Source organism: Asterias amurensis, chromosome 1 (genome assembly GCF_032118995.1).
Source record: "Asterias amurensis chromosome 1, ASM3211899v1".
Classification (NCBI taxonomy): domain Eukaryota; kingdom Metazoa; phylum Echinodermata; class Asteroidea; order Forcipulatida; family Asteriidae; genus Asterias; species Asterias amurensis.
The window spans coordinates 2,381,992-2,393,978 of record NC_092648.1 but is presented as its reverse complement, the minus strand read 5'-3'; the positions used below and the strand labels follow the sequence as shown (position 1 = coordinate 2,393,978).

The 11,987-nt window shown below is 40.8% G+C and overlaps 1 pseudogene; it reads left to right on the top strand.

The window, feature by feature from the left end:
• The first annotated feature begins 2,980 nt into the window (after window positions 1-2,980).
• Window positions 2,981-11,944, top strand: LOC139941072 (uncharacterized; annotated as a pseudogene).
• Window positions 11,945-11,987: the final 43 nt, after the last annotated feature.

Sequence of the window (11,987 nt, the reverse complement as noted above, 5' to 3'; positions counted from 1 at the left end):
CTAAGAACAAACTCTACCTGGCAAGTAGATGCACGCATTTTACCAAATAAAAAACAAACAAATATATATTGATACCTCACCATGCAATGCCTCAAATCCTAAATAATTATTACCCACTTCTGATCCTATTAGAGCTCTCAAGTAACTGTGCAGAATTTTGATGCTGTGTTGGGTTAACCAGAAATTAGTAAATATAAGTAATTTTCTTGCAGTTTTCCAAATTATTCAAAGATGTATATCTCTGGCAATCATTGTAGAGTTGATAGGTTCAGTTGTGGGCTTTTTCTAAAGGGGTTTTCTGTTGTCTGGGCTGTGTTTTTTCATTGGAGTTTGAAAGATTTTAGGAAGGTCCCTTTGGATGCTTCATGTTAAACTAAAATATCCAAACAAATTTCTAGTAAGGTGTCTAATTCATTTGCTGGATTCATATTTTATCTGCAAGCTTGCTGCTGCTGCTTTCAGTATTTCCCTTTCAATTGTTTATAGATGAAAGTGTCAATATAAAAGCAAAAACTTAACCTATCTCTGCTTTAATATGAAATCATAGTTTGAAGCTCGAAATGTTTGTGTTGCAGTCTGGCTGATTATCTCCAATTATATCTACCCAGTAATAACCAGATGTCCAAGACCAACCTAAGATGTCAGAGTCTCTTGACAGTTGCTACACCAGGATGCTGCATATGGTCCTAAACATCTCCTGGCAGGACCATGTGAGAAGCTGCAACCTGATTGCTGACTGGCGGAAGACTTCAGAAGAGATCTGCGAACACCGACTCAAGTTTGTTGGTCACTGTGTTCATCCCCTCTGAGCTTGTTGCTTGCCCAACCATCCTCTTGGAGCCAACTCAAGGCAAGGCTTCTTGTGGGAGATGTCTTGCATTCATAGACACCCTGAAACGAGACACCGACTTTGCCAGCGCTGAGGAACTAGTTGCTCCTGCATGCTATATCAACACATCTTGACAAAAAACACTGGGCAGGCTCAAGTTACTTTGCATAGCTCGACTTGATGAAGAGGATGTAGGAACTGCACTCTCCAGAAAAGGTGAATTCCCAAACAGTGAACTTAATATTAACACATGTTCCGACCAGGGTCCAATTTTATGGCTCTGCTTACCGCTGAATTCCGCGCTTACGATCATGATTCATGAGCCTTGTAAGCATAGAATGCCTAGTAACATGGAGTATGCACGTGCAGATGCCAAAATCCGCCGCTAACCCGTGAAATACGCTTGCCGTGAGCACATAATTCTGTGCTTCCTTAAGCGCCGATTCTGTGCTTACAGTAAAGAGCCATGAAAATCAAATTGTTTGATTTGTTTTTTTTTTGTTGCAGAAAGGCTCAGCATCTCCAAAGACATCTTCCCATCAGCAAGTAGATCTACAAGACCAGCATTCAATCGAGGAGCTGCACTCTCAAGTTGAAGGTGAATTTCTCTCAACAAAACTTTTAATATTTACTTCTGGTGTTTAAAAGAGCCCCTTAGTAATGTGCAGAATTGTTGTTTGCCGTGTTTGGTTAACCAAAAATAAATGTGAGTCATTTTCTTGCATCAATACAAACTATCAGTCATTTCCCCTTAGCCTTATAGCCATTTTGCAGTTGACAGGCTGCGTTGTGTTTTTTAGTCGGCTTTTATAAATTTTTGAAAAATGTTTTTATAGTAAGCTTTATTTGTAACATAGATATCAAGACAAGTTCATGGATGATTTTTTCTTTTATGCTTTTTCTGCTGCTTTTTGCAGGATAACTTTTATTTGGGAAAAGAGATATAGAGCAATGTTTAATACAGTTCATACAGCACTAATCCCCAAGAGAAGTGTTTCAGGCAATTGACATTTTTGTGGCTGCAAATTGTTTTTTTTTAATTCGCTTTTGTTGCAGAAATGCTCAGCGTCTCCAAAGACATCTACCCATCAGCAAGTAGATCTACAAGACCAGCCTTTGATACAGGAGCTGCTCTCTCAAGTAAAAGTTGAGTTTCTCACAACAATGCATTTATAAATTGGCCCACGTCTTTCTTACCTCTTCAGTCTTCTGATGATGACTAGAGCAAGCTAGTCTGAACGTTGAGTCCAATTTAAGAACAGACTCCACGGTAGTACAGTTAATTATGATCGAGTAAACTAAAGTAGTAGTCCCAGCCTATTTTCTATACCATCCGCCCGGGTAATAGTTAAAAAGCAGGACAGTTCTTTTCAGAACTGAGAAGTCTCCTGAACATCCGATAATCTACTCCGTGGTAGTAGAATAAAGAAAGACAGTTCTCTAAGAACAAACTCTCCCTGGAAAGTAGATGCACGCATGTTACCAAATAAAAACAAACAAATATATATTGATACCTCACCATGCAATGCCTCAAATCCTAAATAATTATTACCTACTTCTGATCCTATTAGAGCTCTCAAGTAACTGTGAAGAATTTTGTTGCTGTGTTGGGTTAACCAGAAGTTAGTAAATGCAACTCATTTTTTTTGCAAGTTTTCCAAATTATTCAAAGATGTTTAATTATATCTGTGGCCAGCATTGAAGAGTTGTGGGTTTTTGCTTAAGGGGTTTTCTGTTGGCTGGGCTGTGTTTTTCATTGGAGTTTGAAATATTGTCGGAAGATCCCTTTGGTTGCTTTATGTTAAACCATAATATCAAAACAAACTTCTACATGTAGCTGTTGGTATTTTAAGGTGCGCATTTCATTTGCTGGATTCATATTAATCTGCAAGCTTGCTGCTGCCTTCAATTTTTCACCTTCAATTGTTTATGAATGAAAGTGTCAATATAAAAGCAAAAATTTAACCAATCTCTGCTTAAATGTTCAATCATAGTTTGAAACTCGAAATGTTGCAAATCGTTTGATCTTGTTTGTGTTTCAGTCTTGCTGATTATCTCCAATTATATCTACCCAGCAATAAGCAGATCTGTTCGAGACCAACCTAAGACGTTGGAGTCTCTAGACGGTTGCTACACCAGGATGCTGCGTATATGGCCCTAAACATCTCCTGCCAGGACCACAAGAGAAACTGCTACCTGTATGCTGGCGGAAGACTACAGAAGAGATCTGCAAACACCGACTCAAGTTTGCATGGCACTGTGTGTTCATCCCCTTTCAGCTTGTTGCTTGCCCAACCATCCTCTTGGAGCCCACTCATCAAGGCAAGGCTTCTTGTGGGAGAAGATGTCTTACATTCATAGACACGGTAGACACCCTGAGACGAGACACCGGCTTTGCCAGCGCTGAGGAACTAAATGCTCCTGGCATGCTAGATCAACACATCTTGACAAGAAACACTGGACAGGCTCGAGCTACTTTACATGGCGCTCGACTTGATGAAGAAGACGTAGGAGCTGCACTCTCCAGAAAACGTGAGTTTCCAAACAGTGAACAGTTAATATTAACACATGTTACGACCAGGGTCCAATTTTATGGCTCTGCTTACCGCTGAATTCTGCACTTACAAACATGATTCATGAGCCTTGTAAGCATAGAATGCCTAGTAACATGGAGTATGCACACGCAGAAGCCAAATTCCGCCGCTAACCCATGAAATACGCTTGCCGAAAGGACAGAATTCCCTGCTTCCATAAGCGCTGGACAGGTTCTGTGCTTACGCTAAGGAGCTATAAAACTTTACCCTGTTCCAACTATAGTTTTCTTTGCAGAATGCCTATTCAGTTGTCCTGGTTTGTACATACATTTACATCAGTGTTTGGTTTGGGTTTGAAAGATTTGGGGTTTGAAAGATTTTGGGAAGGTACATAGCCTGAGTGAGCTTCATGTGCAACCAAAATATCAAGACGAACTCCTTAACATTGGTGATCTACATTGTGCATGTCATTTGCTGGACTACATGAAATTACTTTTGCTTATTTTCATTATTTTGTTGCTGCAAATTGTTAGATTTTTATTTTCTATTTTTATTTGTAGAAAGGCTCAGCATCTTCAAAGACATCTACCCATCAGCAAGTAGATCTACAAGACCAGCCTTCAATTGAGGAGCTGCATTCTCAAGTCAAAGGTGAACAACTTACAATAATACTTTTAATATTTACTTCTGATCCTAAACAGAGCAGTCTAGTAGTGTGCATAGCCGTGTTGGGAATAAACCAAAAACAAATGTGAGTCATTTTCTTGCATCAATACAAACTATCGTCATTTCCCTGTAGCCTTACAGCCATTTCGCAGTTGACAGACTGTGTTTTTCAGTTTGATTTTAAAGTGCTTTTATAGTAAGCTTTATTTGGAACATCATGATCAAGACAAGTTCATAGATTTTGTTATTTTAAAGTTGCATGCTATTTGCAAGATAACTTTTATTTGGGAAGAGAGATATAGATCAATGATTAAAACAGTTCATACAGTACCATGCAATCCCAAAGAGAACTGTTTCAGGCAATTGACATTTCCAAGTTTTACTGTTGTATATTTGGAATGCACCAATCCAAATGGTATGTACATGTATGCATGAGTTCCTAGAAACCAGTTGTTGTTGACTCGAGTCAGTGACTTGGACTCAAGTCTCCAATTTTGTTGACTTGACTTGACTTGGACAAAAATGACTTTTGACTTGACTTGACTTGCGCAAAATTACTTGAGAGTTTAGAATTGACTTGAATATAAAGTTTGCAAATTATCTCCAAATGTTTTCATGAAAAACCAAGTTGCTTCCGCACACGATATTGTTTGTTATCACGAGTTTGATTCCACCGACTGTGGCCACACTTTGGTCCATGTCTGGTTTTTACATCCATATGCAGGTGTATCTCCATATGTATTGGACGGTCTGAAATCGGACTACTGTCACCTGACTTTCCACACACACACCCACACACAATTTTTTGTGTGCTGACTCGTTGATGATGTTTTTAGTTTTTCACAACTTTACTGATGGCAATTAAAAAACAAAAATGCAAAAATTGCAAAAGCTTTGGTCTTATAATCAGTGAAGATCGATACATCGCTACATAAAACAAAAACTACTTGTGTCTCTGCATGGTCATTAATAGTCGAGTATATTTTAAAGTTATTTTTCCCCCTTGTTTTATTAAACTCATGCATTATTTTTCATTGTTGAATAACACATCGGAAGTGGTTCCCATAGGGCGAAACAAAGGTAGTTGATGAAAAGGTTTGATTTTACTTGAGTTTGTCACAACTTAATGAGAGTGGACTTATTTTGGGACATTATTTGGCGTGTGACTTATCTTGACTTGCAAAAATTTGACTCGTGACTTGACTTAACTTGACTTGGAGAAAAATTGCTTGCCACTTGAATTGACTTCAGGGAAAAGTCTTGGTTTCAACACTATTTTAAACCATTGTTGCTAACAATTAATTTGAGGTGTTTTTTTTTCGTGTTTTTTTTCACTCACTTCACTTTGTTACACGTTTTTTTTTTCAAATCCAGAGTTGAAAGCAATTTGTCTGCACTTGACTGTTTTGATGATGGGTAGTCTTAAACATCAACTGTTACAAACTGCGTCTTTTGTTGGTTTGTGTTGCAGTCAGGCTTAACACCTGCAAAGACTTCTCTCTGACTTCAAGTAGATCTCCAACCAAGACCAGCCGATGATGAAGGAGCTACACTCTCCAGTCAAAGGCGAGTTCATAACAAGATTACTTCTAATATTAACCGCAGTTACAAATGGAGCTCTGTAATAATTATGCAGAATGCATGTTATAATTCTTGTTTAAAGGCACTGTACATGTCTGGGCCTAGCGTCCTGCGTCGGTGGACTCAATTTTTGTAATTTACGAAATATGGGTTCCAATCCTAAATCCTGGTTAGTCGCAACAATTGTGTCCTTGAACGAGGCACTTTGCCTTAATTGCTTCTCTCCAACCAGGTACAAATAGGTATTTCCTGTGTTTGCAATTTTCGAATAACTGTCATTTCTGGGCAACAGGCATTTAGTGGTTTGCCAGTAATTATTCGATGCCGGTTCACTGTCGTTTCTTGAGCAACTGACTTTTTGGGGCATGTCACTGGTTGCCAATGTCGGTTCACTTTCGTTTCGTGAGCGACAGGCTTCTGGTGCTAGTTGCCAATGTCGGTTCACTGCTGTTTGTTAAGGGACAGGTGGTACCATTGGTTTCCGATGTCGTTCAATTTAGTTTCTTGGGTGCCATTCCTCTGGTGCTCTAGTCACTGGTTGCGATAAGCCTTTGGTGATATGATGTCGGTTCACTTTTGGTCCTTGAGCGACAATTATCTGATGCTAATTAGAGTCACTGATTGCCAATATCGCTTCACTGTCATTTCTTGAGTGATATGCCTTTGGTGCTATGCAAATGGTTGCCGATGTAGGTTCACTGTCATTTCTTGAGTGATAAACCTTTGGTGATATGATGTCGAGTCACTTTTGTTCCTTGAGCGACAATTATCCGATGCTAATTAGTGTCACTGATTACCAATGTTGGTTAACTGTTATTTGTTGAGCGACAGGCCTCTGGTGGTATGCCATTGGTTACCGATGTTGTTCAGTTTAGTTTCTTGGGTGCCATTCCTCTGGTGCTCTAGTCACTGGTTGCCGATTTCAGTTCACTGTCATTTCTTGAGCGATAAGCCTTTGGTGATATGATGTCGTTTCACTTTTGGTCCTTGAGCGACAATTATCTGATGCTGAGTCACTGATTGCCAATGTCGCTTAACTGTCATTTCTTGAGCGATATGCCTTTGGTGCTATGCAATTGGTTGCCGATGTCGGTTCACTGTCATTGAGCAACAAACCTCTGGTGCTTGTCACCGGTTGCCGATGTCTGTTCAGTGCGTTTCTTGAGCGACAAACCTTTGGTGCTTTGCCATTGGTTTCTAATGTCGGTTCACTTTTGTTCCTTGAGCGATATTTCTCTAGTGCTAGTCACTGGTTGCTGATGTTGGTTCATTGTCGTTTCTTGAGTGACAGGCCTTTGGTGCTATGCCATTGGTTTCCGATGTAGAATCACTTTCATTCCTTGAGTGAATGCTAGTCACTGGTTGCCAATATGGGTTCACTGTTGTTTTATTAACGGCAGGCCTTTGGTGATATGCCATTGCTTTCTGATGTCGGTTCACTGACTTTTTCTTGAGCAACAGACCTTTGGTGCTATGCCATTGGTTTCCAATGTCGGTTCACTCTGCTCCTTGAGCGACTTTGCTCTTGCGCTAGTCACTGGTTGCCGATGTCGGTTCACTGTCGTTTCTTGAGAGACAGGCTTTGGTGCTATGCCATTGGTTTCCGATGTCGGTTTACTTTCGTTCCTTGAGCGACATTTCTCTGGTGCTAGTCACTGGTTGCCGATGCCGGTTCATTGTCGATTCTTGAGCGACAGGCCTTTGGTGCTATGCCATTGGTTTCCGATGTCGGTTTACTTTCCTTCCTTGAGCGACATTTCTCTGGTGCTAGTCACTGGTTGCCGATGTCGGTTCATTGTCATTTCTTGAGCGACAGGCTTTTGGTGCTATGCCATTGGTTTCCGATGTCGGTTTACTTTCGTTGCTTGAGCGACATTTCTCTGGTGCCTACTGGTTGCCGATGTCGGTTCATTGTCGATTCTTGAGCAACAGGCCTTTGGTGCTATGCCATTGGTTTCCAATGTCGGTTTACTTTCGTTTCTTGAACGACATTTCTCTGGTGCTAGTCACTTGTTGCTGATGTCGGTTCATTGTTGTTTCTTGAGCAACAGGCCTTTGGTGCTATGCCATTGGTTTCCGATGTCGGTTTACTTTCGTTTCTTGAGCGACATTTCTCTGGTGCTAGTCACTTGTTGCTGATGTCGGTTCATTGTTGTTTCTTGAGCGACATACCTTTGGTGCTTTGCCATTGGTTTCTGATGTCGGTTTACTTTCGTTTCTTGAGCGACATTTGTCTGGTGCTAGTCACTGGTTGCCGATGTCGGTTCATTGTCATTTTTTGAGCGACATACCTTTGGTGCTTTGCCATTGGTTTCTGATGTCGGTTTACTTTCGTTTCTTGAGCGACATTTCTCTGGTGCTAGTCACTGATTGCCGATGTTAGTTCATTGTCGTTTCTTGAGCAACAGGCCTTTGGTGCTATGCAATTGGTTTCCGATGTCGGTTTACTTTCGTTCCTTGAGCGACATTTGTCTGGTGCTAGTCACTGGTTGCCAATGTCGGTTCATTGTCATTTTTTGAGCGACATTCCTTTGGTGCTTTGCCATCGGTTTCTGATGTCGGTTTACTTTCGTTTCTTGAGCGTCATTTGTCTGGTGCTAGTCACTGATTGCCGATGTCGGTTCATTGTTGTTTCTTGAGCGACAGGCCTTTGGTGCTATGCCATTGGTTTCCGATGTCGGTTTACTTTCGTTTCTTGAGCAACATTTCTCTGGTGCTAGTCACTGGTTGCTGATGTCGGTTCATTGTCGTTTCTAAGGGACAAGCATTTGGTGCCATGCCACTGGTTGCCTATGTCAGTTCACTGTCGTTTCTTGAGTGGCATACCTCTTGTCCTATTCCATTGGTTGCTAATGTCGGTTCTTAATTGGTTGAATGCCACTGGTTGCCATAGTTGCTTTACCTTACTTTGTTTAGTAACATACCTTGGTGGTATGCCACTGGTTGCCAATGTTGCTTTACTTTATTTTCTTGAGCAACAGACCTTTGGTTAAATGCCACTGGTTGCCAATGTTCCTTTACTTTATTTTCTTGAGCAACAGACCTTTGGTTAAATGCCACTGGTTGCCAATGTTGCTTTACTTTACTTTCTTGAGCAACAGACCTTTGGTTAAATGCCACTGGTTGCCAATGTTGCTCTACTTTACTTTCTTGAGCAACAGACCTTTGGTTAAATGCCACTGGTTGCCAATGTTGCTTTACTTTATTTTCTTGAGCAACAGACCTTTGGTTAAATGCCACTGGTTGCCAATGTTGCTTTACTTTACTTTCTTGAGCAACAGACCTTTGGTTAAATGCCACTGGTTGCCAATGTTGCTTTACTTTACTTTTTTGAGCAACAGACCTTTGGTTAAATGCCACTGGTTGCCAATGTTGCTTAACTTTACTTTCTTGAGCAACAGACCTTTGGTTAAATGCCACTGGTTGCCATAGTTGCTTTACTTTACTTTCTTAAGCAACAGACCTTTGGTTGAATGCCACTGGTTGCCATAGTTGCTTTACTTTACTTTCTTGAGCAACAGACCTTTGGCTAAATGCCACTGGTTGCCATAGTTGCTTTACTTTACTTTCTTGAGTGACAGACCTTTGGTGGTATGCCACTGGTTGCCAGTGTTGCTTTACTTTACTTTCTTGAGTGACAGACCTTTGGTGGTATGCCACTGGTTGCCAATGTTGCTTTACTTTACTTTCTTGAGTGACAGACCTTTGGTGGTATGCCACTGGTTGCCAATGTTGCTTAACTTTACTTTCTTAAGCAACAGACCTTTGGTTAAATGCCACTGGTTGCCAATGTTGCTTTACTGTACTTTACTTTCTTTAGCAACAGACCTTTGGTTAAATGCCACTGGTTGCCATAGTTGCTTTACTTTACTTTCTTGAGCAACAGACCTTTGGTTAAATGCCACTGGTTGCCAATGTTGCTTTACTTTACTTTCTTGAGCAACAGACCTTTGGTTAAATGCCACTGGTTGCCATAGTTGCTTTACTTTACTTTCTTGAGCAACAGACCTTTGGTTGAATGCCACTGGTTGCCAATGTTGCTTTACTTTACTTTCTTGAGTGACAGACCTTTGGTGGTATGCCACTGGTTGCCAATGTTGCTTTACTTTACTTTCTTGAGTGACAGACCTTTGGTGGTATGCCACTGGTTGCAAATGTTGCTTTACTTTACTTTCTTGAGTGACAGACCTTTGGTGGTATGCCACTGGTTGCCAATGTTGCTTTACTTTACTTTCTTGAGTGACAGACCTTTGGTGGTATGCCACTGGTTGCCAATGTTGCTTTACTTTACTTTCTTGAGTGACAGACCTTTGGTGGTATGCCACTGGTTGCCAATGTTGCTTAACTTTACTTTCTTAAGCAACAGACCTTTGGTTAAATGCCACTGGTTGCCAATGTTGCTTTACTGTACTTTACTTTCTTTAGCAACAGACCTTTGGTTAAATGCCACTGGTTGCCATAGTTGCTTTACTTTACTTTCTTGAGCAACAGACCTTTGGTTAAATGCCACTGGTTGCCAATGTTGCTTTACTTTACTTTCTTGAGCAACAGACCTTTGGTTAAATACCACTGGTTGCCATAGTTGCTTTACTTTACTTTCTTGAGCAACAGACCTTTGGTTGAATGCCACTGGTTGCCAATGTTGCTTTACTTTACTTTCTTGAGCAACAGACCTTTGGCTAAATGCCACTGGTTGCCAATGTTGCTTTACTTTACTTTCTTGAGTGACAGACCTTTGGTGGTATGCCACTGGTTGCCAATGTTGCTTTACTTTACTTTCTTGAGTGACAGACCTTTGGTGGTATGCCACTGGTTGCCAATGTTGCTTTACTTTACTTTCTTGAGTGACAGACCTTTGGTGGTATGCCACTGGTTGCAAATGTTGCTTTACTTTACTTTCTTGAGTGACAGACCTTTGGTGGTATGCCACTGGTTGCCAATGTTGCTTTACTTTACTTTCTTGAGTGACAGACCTTTGGTGGTATGCCACTGGTTGCCAATGTTGCTCTACTTTACTTTCTTGAGTGACAGACCTTTGGTGGTATGCCACTGGTTGCCAATGTTGCTTAACTTTACTTTCTTAAGCAACAGACCTTTGGTTAAATGCCACTGGTTGCCAATGTTGCTTTACTTTACTTTACTTTCTTTAGCAACAGACCTTTGGTTAAATGCCACTGGTTGCCAATGTTGCTTTACTTTACTTTGTTTAGTAACAGACCTTTGGTTAAATGCCACTGGTTGCCAATGTTGCTTTACTGTACTGTTATGAGCAACAGACCTTTGGTTAAATGCCCATGGTTGCCAATGTTGCTTTACTTTACTTTCTTGAACGACAGACCTTTGGTTAAATGCCACTGGTTGCCATTGTTGCTTTACTTTCTTGAGCAACAGACCTTTGGTTGTATGCCACTGGTTGCCAATGTTGCTTTACTGTACTTTACTTTTTTGAGCAGCGGGCCTTTGGTTGTAGGCAACTGGTTGCCAATGTTGCTTTACTTTACTTTCTTGAGCGACAGACCTTTGGTGGTATGACACTGGTTGCCAATGTTGCTTTACTTTACTTTCTTGAGCAACAGACCTTTGGTTGTATGCCACTGGTTGCCATTGTTGCTTTACTTTACTTTCTTGAGCAACAAACTTTTGGTTGTATGCCACTGGTTGCCAATGTTGCTTTACTTTACTTTCTTGAGCATTAGACCTTTGGTTGTATGCCACTGGTTGCCATTGTTGCTTTACTTTACTTTCTTCAGCAACAGAACTTTGGTGGTATGCCACTGGTTGCCAATGTTGCACAACTTTACTTTCTTGAGCAACAGAACTTTGGTGGTATGACACTGGTTGCCAATGTTGCACAACTTTACTTTCCTGAGCAACAGACCTTTGGTGGTATGCCACTGGTTGCCAATTTTGCTTTACTTTACTTGAGTGACAGACCTTTGGTGGTATGCCACTGGTTGCCAATTTTGCTTTACTTTACTTTCTTGACCGTCAGCTCCTATGACATTTGTTGCTGAAGTTGGTTCACTGTAGCTTATTGTTTGGCAGGCTTTTGCTGGTTAGTCACGGATTGACGATGTTGTTTTTGAGCGATAAACTATGGTCGGCTTTTTTGGCACAGGTGGTAGTGAGATATCCTTCGTCCCATCACTACCTTCTACATTTTGGAAAACACCTAGGCAAGCTAGATTTTAAACCTGATTGTCAAGACAAATCTGTAGCTGTTTGTACTTGTAGTTTTAAAGTATGCATTAAAATTTGCTGGCTGATTTTAACTTCTGGTCTTCAAACTTGACCTTTCAGAGACGGAGATAAAAGGAATAGTTTCCTGAAATGAAGTGCAGAATGGATTCACCACTACTGATATCAACAAGGATACG